The 17,573-nt window shown below is 39.1% G+C and overlaps 1 protein-coding gene across 1 annotated transcript in view; it reads left to right on the top strand.

The window, feature by feature from the left end:
• The window catches only part of CHMP3 (charged multivesicular body protein 3), a 57,108-nt gene that overhangs the window by 26,530 nt on the left and 13,005 nt on the right, over positions 1–17,573 (top strand). The gene's annotated exons all lie outside the window — the stretch shown is intronic.

Raw genomic sequence — 17,573 nt, 5'->3', positions numbered from 1 at the left:
GCACATAAGTCAGGAGACTGTTATCCTTTAAATATACATTTGCAACAATATATAATGTTGTTTCAATTAGATGCTATTTTGTGGCTTTATCACAACTGAAAAGTAAACTATATGCTCTTTGATCTTTAAATGTTAAAGTGCTAGAAGGGTCTCTGTTCTAGATCCTCTGCTCTTTTCCATCTTCACTCTAACCTTGTGATCTCATCTAACCTCATGCCTTTAAATACCATTGATTTTTGAATTTTTATCTTCAGGCCTGACTTTATCACTAAGTTGGCATCTCCACTGATATCTTAATGGGTATTTAAAAATTAATATTCCCATACGAAAGTATTGTCTGGTCTTCATCTGCATCCCCACCTACTCCCTATATTTTCCTCTGGGATCCAAGACATCATATCATTGCAACTGTAAATGTTTCCACATGGGTTCTGTCCCTTCTGTTCCCTGGTCTTTCAGTTCTGGGATTTGTGATCATTTCTTTTTCACTCACTGCATTTTCTGGTGGTGGTTGTTTCTTTTTTTGAAAACAAAAGATTTTAGTCAGTTATTAAATTTCCTAGATTGATCCTTTAATTTGTTAGCTTTCCTGTTTTCTGTTTTGAGAATAATAACAGTGCCTTCCTCATAGGGTAGTTGTGAGGTTTAATTCAGTGCCTGGCACATGGTAATTGCTGTATATTTTAAGTTCTAAATATTATCATCATTGTTACCAATTTAGTCTTTGTTTTTTTACTTTCTGAGAAATTTCCTCAACTATATTATTACATTTATTTTCTTGAATTCTTTATTTTGGTTATCTTAATTTTTATTTCCAGGAAAGGGTTCCTTTTAAAAACACCCTATTCCTATTTCATGAATGCAATATTGTCCCTTATTATTGATAGTCTTCTTTTTGTTCCTTGCAGTGGTCCTCAGAGCTCCTTCTACCACCATCTCCTCCTTCCCTGTCTCTCCCTCTGTTTTAAGAAAGAAAGAAAAGAAGAGGGAGAATGGGGAGGCTGCATTAAGTGTAGGTTTCATGAGAACCTTCTCCAGTCTCCTCAGCAAAACAGACTAAGCTACAAAGAGCAAAATGTTTTAATACATTTAGTAAACAAATTTCTGTTTGCCCCTATTATGTGCCATGTACATTGCTGGGCACTGGAGAGAAAGGTAGTGAATATTAGTGAACATTACAGGCACAGTCATTGCTCTCTAGGTATGGATTGAAAAGCAAATAATAGGATAAATTTAATGACAATAAAAAATAATGACACAAATGCATATTTATAATCGTGAATCGTGATAAACTCTGGGGGACTGTGAAAAGGAAAAGGTGGCTCTTCATAGGCATGGATGAAATCCGAAGGGGTGAGGGGGGCGTTCCAGCTAGAGTGCTAGCATGTGTAGGAATGGACAAGGGGCCAAAGAGAACAGGGCACTCCAAACCCTGAAGGAAGGTCTGGGAGGTTGGGTACCCCAGCTCTTAGGTTGATGGCCAGTGGGGACTAGCAGGGAAGTGAAGAAGATGGTTTTTACAGCTGTTAAAAGCAAGGGTTCTTAGAGACAAGATCAAATTAAGATGTACTGTGGCGATGGTACAGATAAAATGCAGTGGGAGTTCAGAGGAAAAGTATTCGGGGGAGAATCAGGGAGGTGTCTGAGTAGAGGAACTAGGGTGCACAAAGGCTCAGGTGAAATATTTCAGCTCTGTTCAACCAACAGCACTTGATTGAGTTTGACAAGAGTGCATTAAGGGGAGCAGTGGGAGGTAAAGCTGCAAAGGTGACTTGGAGCCAGTTTTGAGAGTTACTCTGAGGAACTGTAATTTCATTTCATAGGCAGTGGAGAACCTTGGCTCACTGTAAGCACAGACTGCAGATGCAGGATGATGGGGTAGTGGGACCTGGGAGGTAGTGGGCAGAGCCTGAATAAGTCAGTCCAATGGGATGGCGTAGAAGAGAGGACAAGAAGAATAATTTCCTGGATGCAGAGTAAGTGGGACTTGGTGAAGGTATAAACAAGCCTGAGATGCTCCAAACCCTTGAACATGGAAAGCCTGCAGGGCCATTAAAAGACACTGGAAACCTAGGGAAAGGAACAGGCTTAAGAGAGAAAGGAGATTCTATTTGGGGCTGTCCAGATTCACTGGAAGAGGGTTGCCTGGCTTCTCCAGCACCAAATACACTGCCTGGTGGGAAGAACCCCCAGGGAGGGTGTTGAGAGGGTTTATAATAGGATGTTGCTTGTTGGCAAATTAACTACAGCAGAGAAAGTAAGTGAGGATAGAACTTGGGACAGGCAAGACGGAGGAGTCTACACTTAGTGAGTGAGAAAAGAGAAAATTAGAAATAGTGTAATGAGAGTTCCTGAGAGGCCTTACTTCAGATGTGCCATAGCCCCACCCCTACCCCCAGCCTGTTGCTGCTTTGAAAAGCCACCATTTGATGCAGCCATTCCTTTTCCTTAAGATGTTCCTCTGTTAAAATGCAGATGTCCCTGGGAGGGGTAATATGCTAAGCCTTGTCAGCTATTAATACATTGTCATGATTAGATGCTTTCCAAGTGAAGCTTTCCTACAGCAGCTTATGGAAGAATAAGACAGATGATGAGTATGTTTTGATTGAGGGCATAAAGTTAAGAGAGAGGTTCAAAGGTGGGGCAGGAAATAGAATTACCATATAATCCAGCAATTCCACTTGTGGGTATATACTCAAAAGACCTGAAAGCAGGGATTCAAACAGGTAATTGTGCACCCATGTTTCTAACAGCATTATTCACAATGGCAAAAGGTAAAGGCAACCCAAGTGTCCATTGAAGGGTAAATAGAAAAACAAAATGGAATATTACTCAGCCTTAAAAAGCAAGGAGATTCTGACACATTACAAATGGATGGACTTTGAAGGCATTATGCTAAGTGAAACACACCTGTCACAAAAGGATAAATACTATATGATTCCACTCCTATGAGGTACCTAAAATAGTCAATAATTTAGTGAGATACTATATTATTCCACTCCTATGAGGTACCTAAAATAGTCAGTAATTTAATTTAATTCATAAAGACAGAAAGGGAATGGTAGTGCCAGGAGTTGGAGGGAGGAGGGAAATAGGAAGCCAAGGGTTAATGGTACAGAGTTTCAGTTTGGGAAGTTTGAGAAAAGTTCTGGAGAGAGTGGTGATGGATGCACAACAACATGAATATACTTAATGCCACTAAACTGTACATTTAACACTGGTTAAAACAGTAAATGTTATGTTATACATGTTTTACCACAATAAAAAAAAAAAAAAAGACCAGGCTTGGGTGCTCAGCCATGATGGTGATGGGGGTTCTGGTGACAGGTGCTGGGTGCTGAGCCATGGTGGGGTCCTGGCGTCAGGGACCGAATAGGAGCTCTAAGCCCTTGAGTGGTGGGGGCAGAGTTTCTAGAGGGCAAGAAAAGGCAGTACAGGGAGAGCCAGGCTAGGGCAGTACCTCTCCCTAGGTACCGGTTGTGATTTCCTTTTTTGGCTTTGTTTCTTTTTTTCATTTAGTGCTTTGATTGGAGTACTTGAAAGTGAGTTTACAAACTATGGATCTTTGAGGTGAAGCATCACATTTGTGAAAGTTAAACTGATTTGTTGAATCAAAACACATTTTTTTAATTAGTATTTTTAACTTAAAAGTTATATAGGCTTACTGTAATTTTAATTCCAGTTGCAGTAGCTCTTCTAACTTAGTGATCCCCAAAGGGTGTCACTTTTGCCTTTCAGGGAACATTTGGTAGATTTGAGACATTTTTGGTTGTCAGAACTGGGGAAGGGGAAATGTTCCTATTGATATCTAGTGGGTAAAAGCCAGGGAGGCTGCTAAACATCCTAGAATATATAAAACAGCTACCTACAACAAAGAGGATACAAAATAAAAAGTGAATGTTCACCAATTCCCGTCTTGGGCTCAGCCCTCTTATCCACCAGTAACCACAGGGACTATTCTGCAATTTGCTTTTTCAGTCTAACAGTATGTCATTATGTATATATATACACATGTGCAGTATTTGTTACCCAGGTATACAGCTCTTTAAATAAGCAAATAGGGACAGACTTTTCCCTTTATTTGGCATTCAACATTTAACTGTCATCCAGCATAAGAAAGATTATAATTTCATAGTTAACATTTTGATAAAATATAAGAAAATACTTTCAATACTTTGTTATTTGGAGATTTTAGATAGGAATTTCTATTTCAAACTAGCATGCTTTCTGTGACTGTCTTCCACAAAATAATTCTTTCTTTCTTTGTACAAGTACAGTATTTATTGGTAGTATTCTCTGTGTCCATCACATTGTTAATATAGTGGGACATGGGAGGATTAAAGATGGCAGCAGAATGAGTGGAAGCTACTCTGATACTCTCCCAGGATCAAACTTGAATAACAACTAAAATACAGAAAAACTGTCCTGAATAATCAACTGCAACTGAAGACGAGCTGGAAAGCACCCTCATAACCAAGGAGGAAAAGTAGAGACCGCATAGAGACTGGTAGGAAGTGCAGAGGCACAAGAGGGCTGGCTGGGCTCCCACAGGCAGCAGCTGAAGGTCCGGAGGGATATCAGCTGTGGGGGGTTTCCACTAAAAGCTCTGGTACCAGAACTGAGAAAGGTGCCCACATAACATTTAGCTCTGAAGAGCAGCAGAGTTTTTGTCTGCCAGAGAGAAATAGCTGGAAATGTAGGCACCCTCTTAAAGAGCCAATGCACAAAGTTTCCCATGTAGTACTTACCTTGGGGTCCAGCAGAGGGAGGGCAGAATGGGCTGGAGCTATGTGAGGAGAATCTATGGTTATGGGCTCTGGAGATAGAGCTCAGAGGGCATCCCTCTGGATTCCTAGGCCAAGGCATTTCCCCATACTGCAGAGGATATCTTTCACAGGCAGACATTTACCTTCCAAGCAGCTTTTACCTGAGGGGGAAGCAGTTGCCCCACCCTGCTGGAAAACCTCTCACCCTATGCCATGGAATTTCTGTAGCCTGAGGCTTGTTTAGAGACTGATAACACTCAACTCCCCTACCGTGTGGAGTTTCTACAGCCTGAGGCCCATTAAGAGAATCAGATTAATCAGCCTGCAGGCAGAGGCAGACCTCAGAGTGCTTTGCCTCATCTGCTTCTGGACCGGGGCCTTGGAAAAGCAGACTTTTGTGTGCATCTTGGTCCTGTCCAAACACACCCAGACCCAACAGAGGAGACCTCAAGCAGTAGGTTGTTGATAGTTCCAAACAGGGTACTCAAGGCAAGTCACAAACAGCATCTGATATTGGCCTGCACCAGAGACCCTCTAAAAAGACTGACAGTCCTAGCAGGCCTACTTGATACAAAGAAACAAACACAAATAGGCAGCCCAAATGGGGAGACAAAAAAACAAGCCACAAATGAAAGAACAAGAGAAGCCTCCAGAAAAAGAGCTAAATGAAATTGAGATAAGCGATCTCTCAGATATAGAGTTCAGAATACTGATTGTAAGGATGCTCAACAGCATGAAAAAAGATATGGAAACTGAAAAGTGACCAGTCAGAAACGAATGACATAGCAGAAATAAAGAATGTATTGGAAGGAATAAACAGCAGATTAGAGGAAGCTCAGGATCAAATCAACGAATCAGAAGACGGTAGAAAAAAATCAATGAGAGATCCAAAAAGAAAAAAACAAAAAACAGGAGGACAATCTAAGGGAGCTGTGAGGCAACATGAGACGTAACAGCATTCACATCACAGGAGTGCCAGAGGAGGTCGAAAGTGAGCAAGGGTTAGAGAACCTGTTTGAAGAAATAATGGCAGAAAACTTCCCTAACCTGGTCAAGGAAAAAGGCACACAAGCTCAGGAGGCACAGAGAGTACCAAACATTAAGAATTCAAAGGCCCACACCCAGACACATCATAACTAAAATGCCAGAAATTCAAGACAGAATATTAAAGGCAGCAAGAGAAAAGCAATCTGTTACCTACAAAGGAGCTCCCCATAAGGCTGTCAGTTGACTTGTCATCAGAAACTCCACAGGTCAGAAAGGAATGGCGTGAAGTATTCAAGGTAATGCAAAACAAGGATCTGAAACCAAGACTGCTCTATCCAGCAAGGCTGTCATTCAAAATAGATGGTGAAATAAAGAGCTTCCAGACAAAAAAGGCTAAAGGAGTTTATGATCACCAAACCATCATTGCAGGAAATGTTAAAGGGACTGCTATTATAATAATAATAAGAAATAGAGAAACATAGGAATAAAGAATTAAAATGACAACAAATAAGGACCTATCAATAATAACCTTAAGGACTTTAAGGGAGAGATCAACAGCAATACAGTCATAGTCGGGGACTTTAACACCCCACTGACTTCACTGGATAGATCTTCCAGACAAAAAGTCAGCACAGAAACAGTGACTCTAAATGGCACACTAGATCAGGTGGATTTAATTGATATTTATAGAACATTTCACCCCAGAGCTGCAGAGTATACATTCCTCTCAAGTGCACATGAGTCATTCTCAAGGACAGACCACATGTTAGGACACAAAACCAGTCTCTACAAGTTCAAGAAAATTAAAATCATATCCAGCATCTCAGATCACAATGGCATGAAATTAGAAACAAACTACAGTAAAAACACTCAAAAATTTTCAAACTCATGGAAGCTAAATAGCATGTTATTAAACAATGATGGGTTACCAATCAGATCAAGAAAGAAATAAAAAACTTCCTGGAAACAAAGGAAAATGAACACAAAACAACCCAGAATCAATGAGACACGGTGAAAGCAGTCCTCAGAGGAAAGTTCATAGCACTCCAGGCCTACCTCCAAAAGCAAGAAACATTTTTAGTAAACTAACCCTACAACTTAAAGAATTAGAAAGCTCCCGTGTGAATCCTTCCAGACCAGGGCTTTTGTTTGCTGGGAGTTTTTTTTTTATTGTCGTTTCGATTTCATTAGTTGTTATTAGCCTATTTAGGTTTTCTGATTCTTCCTGATTACGTTTTACATGATCTCACTCATATGTGGAATCTAGTAAACAAAACAGGCTAAGGAACAAAATAGATCCAGAGACATAGAAGCATGGAACAGACTAATGAATCTTGTGGGAAGTTGGGGAGTGGGGAGTGGGTGGGGAGAGATTAGTCAAAGAACTTACGCGCATATATGCATAACCCATGGACACAGACAGTAGTGTGGTGAAGGCTTGGGAGTGGAGCATGGATGTGGGGTGGAGGGGATCAATGGGGGAAAAAGGGGGATATCTGTAATACTTTCAACAATAAAGATAAAATATATATATATATAGTGGGACATGGTCACTACCCTGATGCCACTTATTTTCTAGTATATCATGTTTATTGTTTTTTGAATATAATATTCTAATAGTATGAATCTATTTTGGTCTTAATGGATTTATACAGTCCTATTTGAGGACATGTTTGGTATTTTAAATGGTACATGAATGTTAAAGAGCAGCTCTGCAGTTAGGGGTTTTGTTCAGACTTTAAAATGTGTGTGTACAAAACATAAAATAGGTGATATTTTTACTTTATTTTGTTGTCTTAGTTTATATGTTCAGCAGCAAATTCCAGAAAACTTGACCACAGGCTTACATTGTAGCAGAGGTGTGGGATTAGGACTCTCTGTGACTACCTGTGCCTGCTTTGAGCTGGTTGTCTTAGATGCATAGGCTATGGGCCTATACATCAGTGCTTTCTCAAAGCCAGGGGCTGACCAGTGAGAGGCATGTGTCATAACCAACTCACACATTTGGAACGTTCTTAAGTTACATTTATAAATCATTTTTTTATTATTTTGTAAATTCTTTTTATTTGTGTGTGTTTGACAGTTTACAAAACTCTTTGAGAGATATGTGATCTCGTTCAATCTTCACAAATAAGGAAAACAGCTCAGCTTACTGAAGTGATATATCTTAAATCATAGTCAGGAAGTGGCAGTGCTGGGATTCAACTAGATCCCTCTGGTCTAAGTCCTGTGTGCACTAAACTAACCCAGCAGGGGGGAAAAAGCAACCACTCTCTCACAGGTTGGTTTTTGTAGACTGTGTAGAGAAATCCTTAGGTGAGGCCCTTGTAGTCTCATCATCCATAATGGCCATTTTTAATCCAGGGGGCCCTCCTATTCCTCTTAATTTCATCTTCAGGATATAGATTGTTTTGGTTTTTTTCTTTTTAGTAAACTTTATTTTTTAGAGCAGTTTTAGGCTCACAGCAAAACTGAGCAAAAAATACAGAGTTCCCATTTACCCCCCTGCCTCCACAAATGCACACTGTCTCCCCCAACGGTCCATATCCCATACAAGAGAGGTAAAGTGGTAACAGTGGGTGAACCTACATTGACATATCATTATCATCATCATCATCATCCAGAATCCATAGTTTACATTACAGTTCACTCATGGTGTTGCATATTTTGCAGTTTTTGCTCACATATACATGTATCCATCATAATAATACCATATTGAATATTTTCACTGCCCTAAAAATCTCCCTTCTCCTAGCCCCTGGCAACCACTAATCTTTTTACTTTCTCCATAATTGTGCTTTTTCCATAATGTCATATAGTTGGAATCACACAGTATGTAGCCTTTTCAAATTGTCTTCTTTCACTTAGTAATATGCATTTAAGTTTCTTCCATGTCTTTTCATAGCTCATATGTTTTTAGCACTGAGTAATAGTCCATTGTTCAGATGTACCACACTTTATTTATTCATTCACTTACTGAAGGACATCTTGGTTGCTCCCAAGTTTTGGCAGTTATGAATAAAGCTGCTATAAACATCTCTATGTTGAAAATTTGGTGTGGATATACATTGCAACTCATTTGGATAAATACTGAGGAGCACAACTATTGGATTATATGGTAATATTACAGTAAACCCTCAATTTTGCGGACCTTAAGTTAACAGACTTTGGGTTTAACAGACAGAATTTTTGGTCCATATGTCGTATGTGAAAATTAACACACTGTTAATTTTTATTTTTTTTAATATATCTTGATTTCAGAGAGAGGAAGGGAGAGGGAGAGAGAGATAGAAACATCAATGATGAGAGAGTCATTGATCAGCTTCCCCCTTCACACCCCACGCTGAGGATTGAGCCCACAACCCCAGGCATGTGCCGTGACCAGGAATGGAACCGTGATCTCCTGGATCATAGGTATAGATGCTCAACCGCTGTGCCACGCCAGCTGGGCAACACTCTGTTAATTTTAAAATGTTTTTAACCAAGATAAGCTTATATATAAATTAACAGGTTATTTTTTGTTACTAATTCAGTTATTTTTATAACAAATTTGAGCAAATAGGCCATGTGTTGGAAAAAGCACTGTAGTAATTTTGTCAACATATATAAATATTACATTACATATCTACAACTATAGTCTGCGTATTTAAATCCAAGAATCACTGCTTGTAAACAGTGTTTAGTGAATAAGTAGCACATGATCATACTGCATCATGTGCAGTAATTGGTTCAGCGTGGTGTGACTTTCTGCAGCAATTTTAACACAGGCCAGGCCAATAATCCAACTTGCGCTATTCCACTCCCCAGCCATGTGCATTTTGTTTACTCACGGTGACTGATGAATGCTTGCATCTACTGGACCTATTAAGTATAAATTTTAAATTACTATAATATATATAGCAAACTTTTCTGTGAAATCAAACTTTTCATCCATACTTAATTTTAATTACACAAATGTATCTCCATACATCAAAACAGGTAAACTAACTAATTTGTCAATTTTTTAACATACACATTCCACAAGTCTTTATTATATAATGGACTTTAATTTTCGATACCCCCTCACCCAAATTAGTCCCTTATATTGAGATTTTACTCTATATCTAGTTTTATGAGAAACTGTCAAACTGTTTTCCAAAGTGACTATATCATTTTGCATTCCTGAGAGCATTGAATGAGAGTTCCTGTTTCTCCCTCCTTACCAGCATTTGGTGGTGTTAGTGTTTTGGATTTTGACCATTCTGATAGGTGTGTAGTGTATCTCGCTATTGTTTTAATTTGCTATTTCCTAGTGACATGATGTTGAACACCTTTTTATATGCTTTTGTGCCATCTGTATATCTTTTTTGGTGAGTTGTCTGTTTATGGTGTTTGCTATCTGTTAATTGCATTGTTTTCATATTGCTGAGTTTTAAGAGTTCTTTGAATATCTTGGATAACAGTCTGTTATCAGAAGTGCCTTTTGCAAATACTCTCTTCCAGCTTATGGCTTGTCTTCTCATTCTTTCAAAAGGGGTGATTCTTTTATTATAAAATAACCTTTTATCTGACACACCTGCGTTCTTCATGTGAATCATAGAAAATACATTTTAGTCCAGTGTTTTATTTTTCTCTGTATTTGGACCTTTTTTTTTTTGAGTTTCCAGTGTACAACATACATTTATTTTGGCCTTTTAAAAATCCATTTCTGAAGATATCCAAGATGGCTGGGCCACAGGAGGATGCTGAATTCACCCTCTCCCATGAGCACACTGAATTACACACCTATATAGAGAGCAGTTACTCCTGAGAGACCACCAAGTGCTGACTGAACAGCTTCTGAACACCACATGGAGAAAGAGACCACATAGAGAAGCCTGGGAAACTGCAAGAACTCTCTAGGATCTGCAGGAACTCTCTGATGTTGGAGATGCTGGTGAGCACCATTGTTTACATCTCTCCACCTTGATAGGTTGGGTGGGAGCTATATCTGGGTGCTTTGGTTTACCTGCAAGATCACCACAGCACATTGCCAGCCAAACTGCCTGCATCCTATTTCAGCTCTGAACAAAGGGAGCAAGATTGCATAAACCAGGTGTTACCACCTGCACCTGGCCTCACCATCCAGCTCCAACCACCCTATCAAAATTACCCAGCACACCTGACCTACACAGAGGTTATTCCTGCACAAGACCACTTTTTGTACAAGAAACAAGAGAGAGACCATATAGAGAAGGCTGTGGAGCTACAGGTGCTGAGAACTGCTGGAATTCTCAAGGGCTGGAGGTACTAGTGAGCACCATTGTATATATTCCCCTCCACCCTGATAGAGTGGCTAGGAGCTCTGTCCTGGTGCTCTGGTCTACAGATAAGGCTGCCACAGCATGATCCTGGACACATCACCTAAGCCCATTTTGGCACTGAATAAAGGAAGCAAGCAGGATCAACAGTGTTACTACAGACACCTGGCCTCTTTGCCCACAGCCACTCCAGCTTGGTAGGCCAGTGACTGGACACTGTAGGTACCCACTCATCTCCAACCAGTCTGCCAAAACCACCTAGCACATACAGCCTACACTTCTTCACAAGGCCATGTTTTCAAGACTTGGAGAGATAGCTGTTTTGTCTAATTCATATAAACAAGCAAAGAAAGTCAAATAAAATGGAAAGACAGCAGAATATATCTCAAATGAAGGAACACAAATAGCCCTAGGAAAGCCCTAATGAAATGGAGATAAGTAGTTTGCCTGGTAGAGAATTTAAAGAAATAATCATAAGGATGCTCACCATTCTTGAGCATGGAATAGAGGAACTTAAGGAGAACTTGAACAAAGAGTTAGAAAGTAGAATAAAGAACCAAGCAGAGCTGAAGAATATGGTAACTGAAATGGAAAACAGGAGAAGGGATCTGCAACCTAGAAGACAGACTAGTGGAAATCAACCAATCAGAACAGCCAAAAGAAAAAGACTTTTTAAAGTTGAGATAATACAAGGGACCTCTGGAACAACAGCATGCACACTAACAATCACTCTATAGGAATGCCATTAGGAGAAGAAAGAAACAGAAACTTTATTTGAAGAAATGATGACTGAAAACTTTCCTAATGTGGGAAAGGAATCAGACCTCCAGTTCCAAGAAACAGAGAGTTTCAAACAAATTTACTCAGAGGCCCATACCAAGACATATTGTAATTAAAAATACCCAAAGTTAAAGGTAAATAAGCAATTTTGAAGGCAGGGAGAGAAAAATGAGTTACAAAGGAAACTCCATACAATTATCACCTTATTTCTCAGCAGCAACATTAGAAGCCAGAAGGGAGTGGCAGGACATGTTTAAAGTGCTGAAAGAAAGGAACTTACAACCTAAAATAGTTTACCTGCAAGGTTATTCTGAATTAAAGGAGAGATGAAGTTTCCCAGACAAGCAAAAACTAAAGAAGCTTGTTACCATTAAACCAGCTTTACAAGAGCATTAAAGGGTCTTCTTTAAGCAGAAAAGAAAAGGCCATAACCAAAAATAAAATGTGAGAGAAAAAATGTCACAGGTAAAGCCAAATAATTAAGTACAGCAAATCAGACATTTAAAAAGTTATTATGAAGGTCAAAAGACAGAAGTACCAAACTTAACTAAAAGTACAGTAAGTACTTAGGAGATGCACAAAACAAAAAGGTCTAAAATATGACATCAAAACCAAAGTGGAGAAGGGAGTAAAAATGAAGTCCTTCTATAATATATTCAAACTTAAATGCCTATCAGCCTAAAAAAGACTGCTACAGATACAGAACAATATATGTAAACCTCATGGTAAACACAAACCAAAAAAACTACAAAAGATTTACAAAGAATAAAGAAAAAGGAACAGCAACAATGACAAAACCAAACACTGAAACATACCACAAGGGAAGAGATGAAGAGAAGAAAGGACAGAGAACTACAAAAACAACAAAAATCCAGAAAACAGTGAATAAAATGGCAATAACATTAAACATAAATGAGCTAAATGCTAAAATAAAATGACACGGTGACTGGATTAAAAAGCATGATTCGTCTATATGCTGCTTACAAGAGACTCGCCTCAAATTGCAAGACCAGGACTTCCAGTCAAGATGGCAGTGTAGGTAAACATGGTACTCACATCCTCCCACAACCATATCAAAATTACAACTAAACTATAGAACAGTCATTATTCAGAATTGCCCAAATTCTAGCTGAATAGAAGTTCTACAGCTAGGGAATTGAAGAAGTCACATCAAGACTGGTAGTTGGGGCTGAGAAGGAGAATGGGCTTGTCCCACATCCACGTGTGGCAGATAAAATTTGGGAGGGATATCTTGCCTGTGGAGTTCCCCATGAGGAGCAAGCCATCCCAGCTCCACACCAGCTTCTCTACCAATGCTGAGAAGAGAAGTCCCCATAACTTCTTGCTGTAAAACCCACCAGGGCTTGAGGCTGAGTGAGATGGAGCGAAGCTGGAGGGAGTCCCAGGTAGTTCTTAAGGAGTCCTGAACACAGACTTACTGGACTCACTCTTTCTGAGCTCCAGTGCTGGGACAGCAGCTCAAAAGGTACCAGGGACATACAGGAGTAACTGAAGTGTCTGGCATCAGAGTGAGAGCTGGGGGAGCAGCTTTCTCGCAGACAAAAGTGCTGGCAGAGGCCGTTGTTTCTTTGATGAACCTTCCTCCCACAGAGATGGCAGATGGGTGCCATCTCCGAGTATCCATCAACCTGGCTATCACTCTTTGTCCTACCCTGGTGATTCCCTGAGACTTTGCCCTACCAGCCACCCGGGCCAACCCAAGCTCTTTCCAGTGCCTTTTACATATGAATAGCCTGTCTCGCTTAACACTTCAGGCTTTTCTAAAATCTCAAAGAAGCAGCATCTGGCCTCAGCATACCCCATACCCCTCGTTCATTAGCCCCAGGCCCATCACTAGCAACATCTGGCCATAGTTCTCAGCCTGGCCTCTCTTGGGCACCTCCAAGCCCAGCACAAATAGGAGGCAGCTGCAGATCACTTTGCAGCTCAAGCCAGGTGGACCTGGGCAGAACATAGGCAGCACCTGACCTTAGCCTGCATCTTCTGGGAGTCCAGCACACCCAGTGAACAGCTTCAGACCATGTTGAACCACTGCCCAACCACCTCCACAGTGACACACTCAAGGGGTGGATTTAGTGGGAACCAGAGCCCCTCTGAAGTAAGTCCTGCTCTGTGGGGCAGGCCCCTGCACAGCTGATCTTCCATAGTGGTGAGTGGTCACAGCCAGTCCTTGCAGCAGATTGGCCTGATTGGTAAATCCCTCCCATTGACATACCAATAGCAATCAAAGCTCAACTACAACAGGAGGGTGTACACAGCCCACACAGGGGGGGCCCAGCTTGAGTGATTGGGGAGGCTTTGCCACTGAACCCTTCAGGACACCTGCTACATTAGGCCACTCTACCAAGCCCAGGAGATGTAGCAGCTCTACCTAATACATAGAAACAAACACAGGGAGGCTCCCAAAGTGAGGAGACAAAGAAACAGGTCCCAAATGAAAGAACAGAACACAACTGCAGAAAAAGAACTAAACAAAATGGAGACAAGCAACATAGATGCAGAGTTCAGAACACTGGTTATAAGGATGCTCAAGGAACTTAGGGGAAGAGTAGTTGAATTTAGAAATAACTTCAATAGCATAAAAAAGTACATGGAAACCATAAAAAAGAACAGTCAGAAATGAAGGATACACTAACTGAAACAAATAATAATTTACAAGGAATTAACAGTAGAGGAGATGAAGCTGAGAATCAAATCAGTGATTTGGAGTATAAGGAAGCAAAAAACAGCCAAGCAGAACAGCAACAAGAAAAAAGAGTCCAAAAAAATTAAGATAGTTTAAGGAGCCTTGGGGACAACTTCAGGCATACAAATATTCACATCATGGGAGTACTGAAAGGAGAGAGACTGAGAAATTGAAAACCTATTTGAAAAAATAATGACAGAAAACTTCTCTAACCTGGTGAAGGAAATAGACTTTCAAGTTCCAGAAACTGCAGAGTCCCAAACAAGATGAACCCAAAGAGGCCCACACCAAGACCCATCATAATTAAAATGCAAAAGGTTAAATAGAAAAAGAGAATTTTAAAAGCAGCAGAAGAAAAGCAGTTAGTTACCTACGAGGGACCTTCCATAAGACCATCAGCTGATTTCTCAAGAGAAATTTTTCAGACCAGAGTGATTGGCAAAAAATACCTAGCAAAGACCTACAACCAAGATTACTCTACACAGCAAAGTTATCATTTAGAATCAAAGGATGTATTAAGAGCTTCCCAGACAAGGAAAAGCTAGAGGAGTTCTTCACCACCAAACCATTATTACATGAAATGTTAAAGGGTCTTCTTTAAGAAGAAGAGGGAAAAAAGACAAAAAATATGAACAATAAAATGGCAATAAAGACATATCAATAAATGAATCTTAACCCAAAATGAAGCAGAACAGAAACAGACTCAGATACAGAGAACATTTTGATGGTTGCCACATGGGAGGGGGGGAGAGGGGATGTATGAAAAAGGTGAAGGGATTAAGAAGTACAAATTGGTTGTTACAGAATAGCCATGGGAATGTAAAATACAGCATGGGGAATATAGTCAGTGATCTTCTAATAATTATGTATGATGTGAGATAGGTACTAGATTTATTGGGATGATCACTTAGTAAGTTATATAATGTATAGTCACTGGGGGTGTACACCTGAAACTAATATAATGTATGTCAACTATAATTGAATAATAAAAAATGATTTAAATTTTTAAAATTTGCAAGACCAACAAGCAGACTGAAAGTGAAGAAATGGAAAAAGATATTACATGCAAATAATAACGAAAGGAAAGATGTGGTAGCAATACTCATATCATACAAAATAGACTTTAAAATGAAGAATATAAAAAAAGACGAAGGATATTACATGATTATGAATTGGTCAGTCCAAGAAGAGTATATAAATTGTAAATATCTACACATCCAACCAACATAGGACCAATAAAATATATAGCAAATATTAATAGACATAAAGGGAGAAATTCATAATAATACAATAATAGGGGATTTTAATACCTCGCTCACATGAATGGATAGATCATCCTGACCAAAAATTAATAAGGAAACAATGGTTTTAAAATGTCGTATTAGACCAGATTGGTTTAATGGACATTTATAGAATACGTCATTCAAAACCTGCACAGTACACGTTTTTTTAAACTACACATGGAACGTTTCCAGTATAGATCATATATTAGGCCACAAAACAAGCCTTGAATAATAAATTTAAGATGATTAGAAGTGTATTTTCTGACTACAATGGCATGAAACTAAACATCTAGTACAGGAAGAAAACTGGGAAAAGACACAAATACACAGATATACAATGCTACTAAACAACCAATTAATCCAAGAAGAAATCAAACAAAAAATCAAAAACTACCTGAGGCAAATGAAAATGAAAGCACAACTTTTCAAAATTTATGGAATACAGTAAAAGCAGATCTACTAGGGAAGTTCATTTCTATGCAGGCCTACCACAAGAAACAAGAAAATTCCCAAATAATCTAATGTTATGCTACTAAGGGAACTAGAAAAAGAAGAACAAAAAAACCCAAAGTAAGTAGAAGGGAGGAAATAATTAAGATCAGAGTGGAAATAATGAAATAAAAATTTTAAAACAATATGTCAGTGCAGCTATGAAAAGATAAGCAAAATTGACAAATCTTTAGCTAAATTCATCAAGAAAAAAGAAAACTCAAAATCATAAATGAAAGAAAAGTTTCAACCAACACAAATATACTACCATGGACAACTAAGTGCCAACAAATTTGACAGTCTAGAAGAAATGGATAAATTTCTAGAAGCTTATAACCTTCCATGACTGAAACAGAAAGAAATAATGAATCTAAACAGAGTATTAGTAATGAAATTGAAGCAGTAATCATAAAACTTCCAACAAATAAAAAGACTAGACTGTTTCACAGGTGAATTCTAACAAACATTTAAAGAATTAATACCTGTCTTTCAAAAAATTGAAGAGGAGGGAATGCTTCCAAATTCTTTCTATGAAGCGAGCATTAATTACCCCGATACCAAAATCAGACAAGGACATTACAAAAAAGGAAAATTACAGGCCAATATGCTTGATGAACATAGATGCAGAAATTCTCAACAAAATATTAGCAAACTGGATTCACTAATACATTAAAAGGATTATAGCCCTGGCTGGTTTGGCTCAGTAGTTAGAGCATCAGCACTCAGACTGAAGGGTCCTGGGTTCGATTCTGGCTAAAGACACGTACATTGGTTGCAGGCTCAATCCCCTGCCCTGGGTTGGGGTGCTCAGGGGGCAATCAGTTGATGTGTCTCTCTCTCCCTTCCACTCTCTGAAAAGCAATGGAAGAACTATAAAGACATTGAAGGAAGAAATTAAAGAAGATACAAATAAATGGAAGGATATACCATGCTCATGGGTTGGAAGGATTAATATTACTAAAATGCCCTTACTACTTAAAGTAATATACAGATTCAGTGCAGTCTTTATCAAAGTATCAATGCCATTCTTCTCAGAACAACTAATCCTAAAATTTTTATGGACCCACAAAAGACCTCAAAGAGCCAAAGAAGTTTTGAAAAAGAGCAACATAAATAGTACATTCCCTAATTTTAAACTATACTAAGAAAGCTACAATAATCAAAATAGTATGTTACTGGCATAAAAACAGATATATAGATGTGGAATAGAATAGAGAGCTCAGAAATAAATCCTCACAGTCAATCTACAACAAAGGAGGTAGGGATACACAATAGGGTTAAG

The sequence above is a fragment of the Miniopterus natalensis genome, chromosome 13, assembly GCF_054644295.1.
Source record: "Miniopterus natalensis isolate mMinNat1 chromosome 13, mMinNat1.hap1, whole genome shotgun sequence".
Lineage (NCBI taxonomy): Eukaryota > Metazoa > Chordata > Mammalia > Chiroptera > Miniopteridae > Miniopterus > Miniopterus natalensis.
This window is presented reverse-complemented; position numbering and strand designations above follow the sequence as displayed.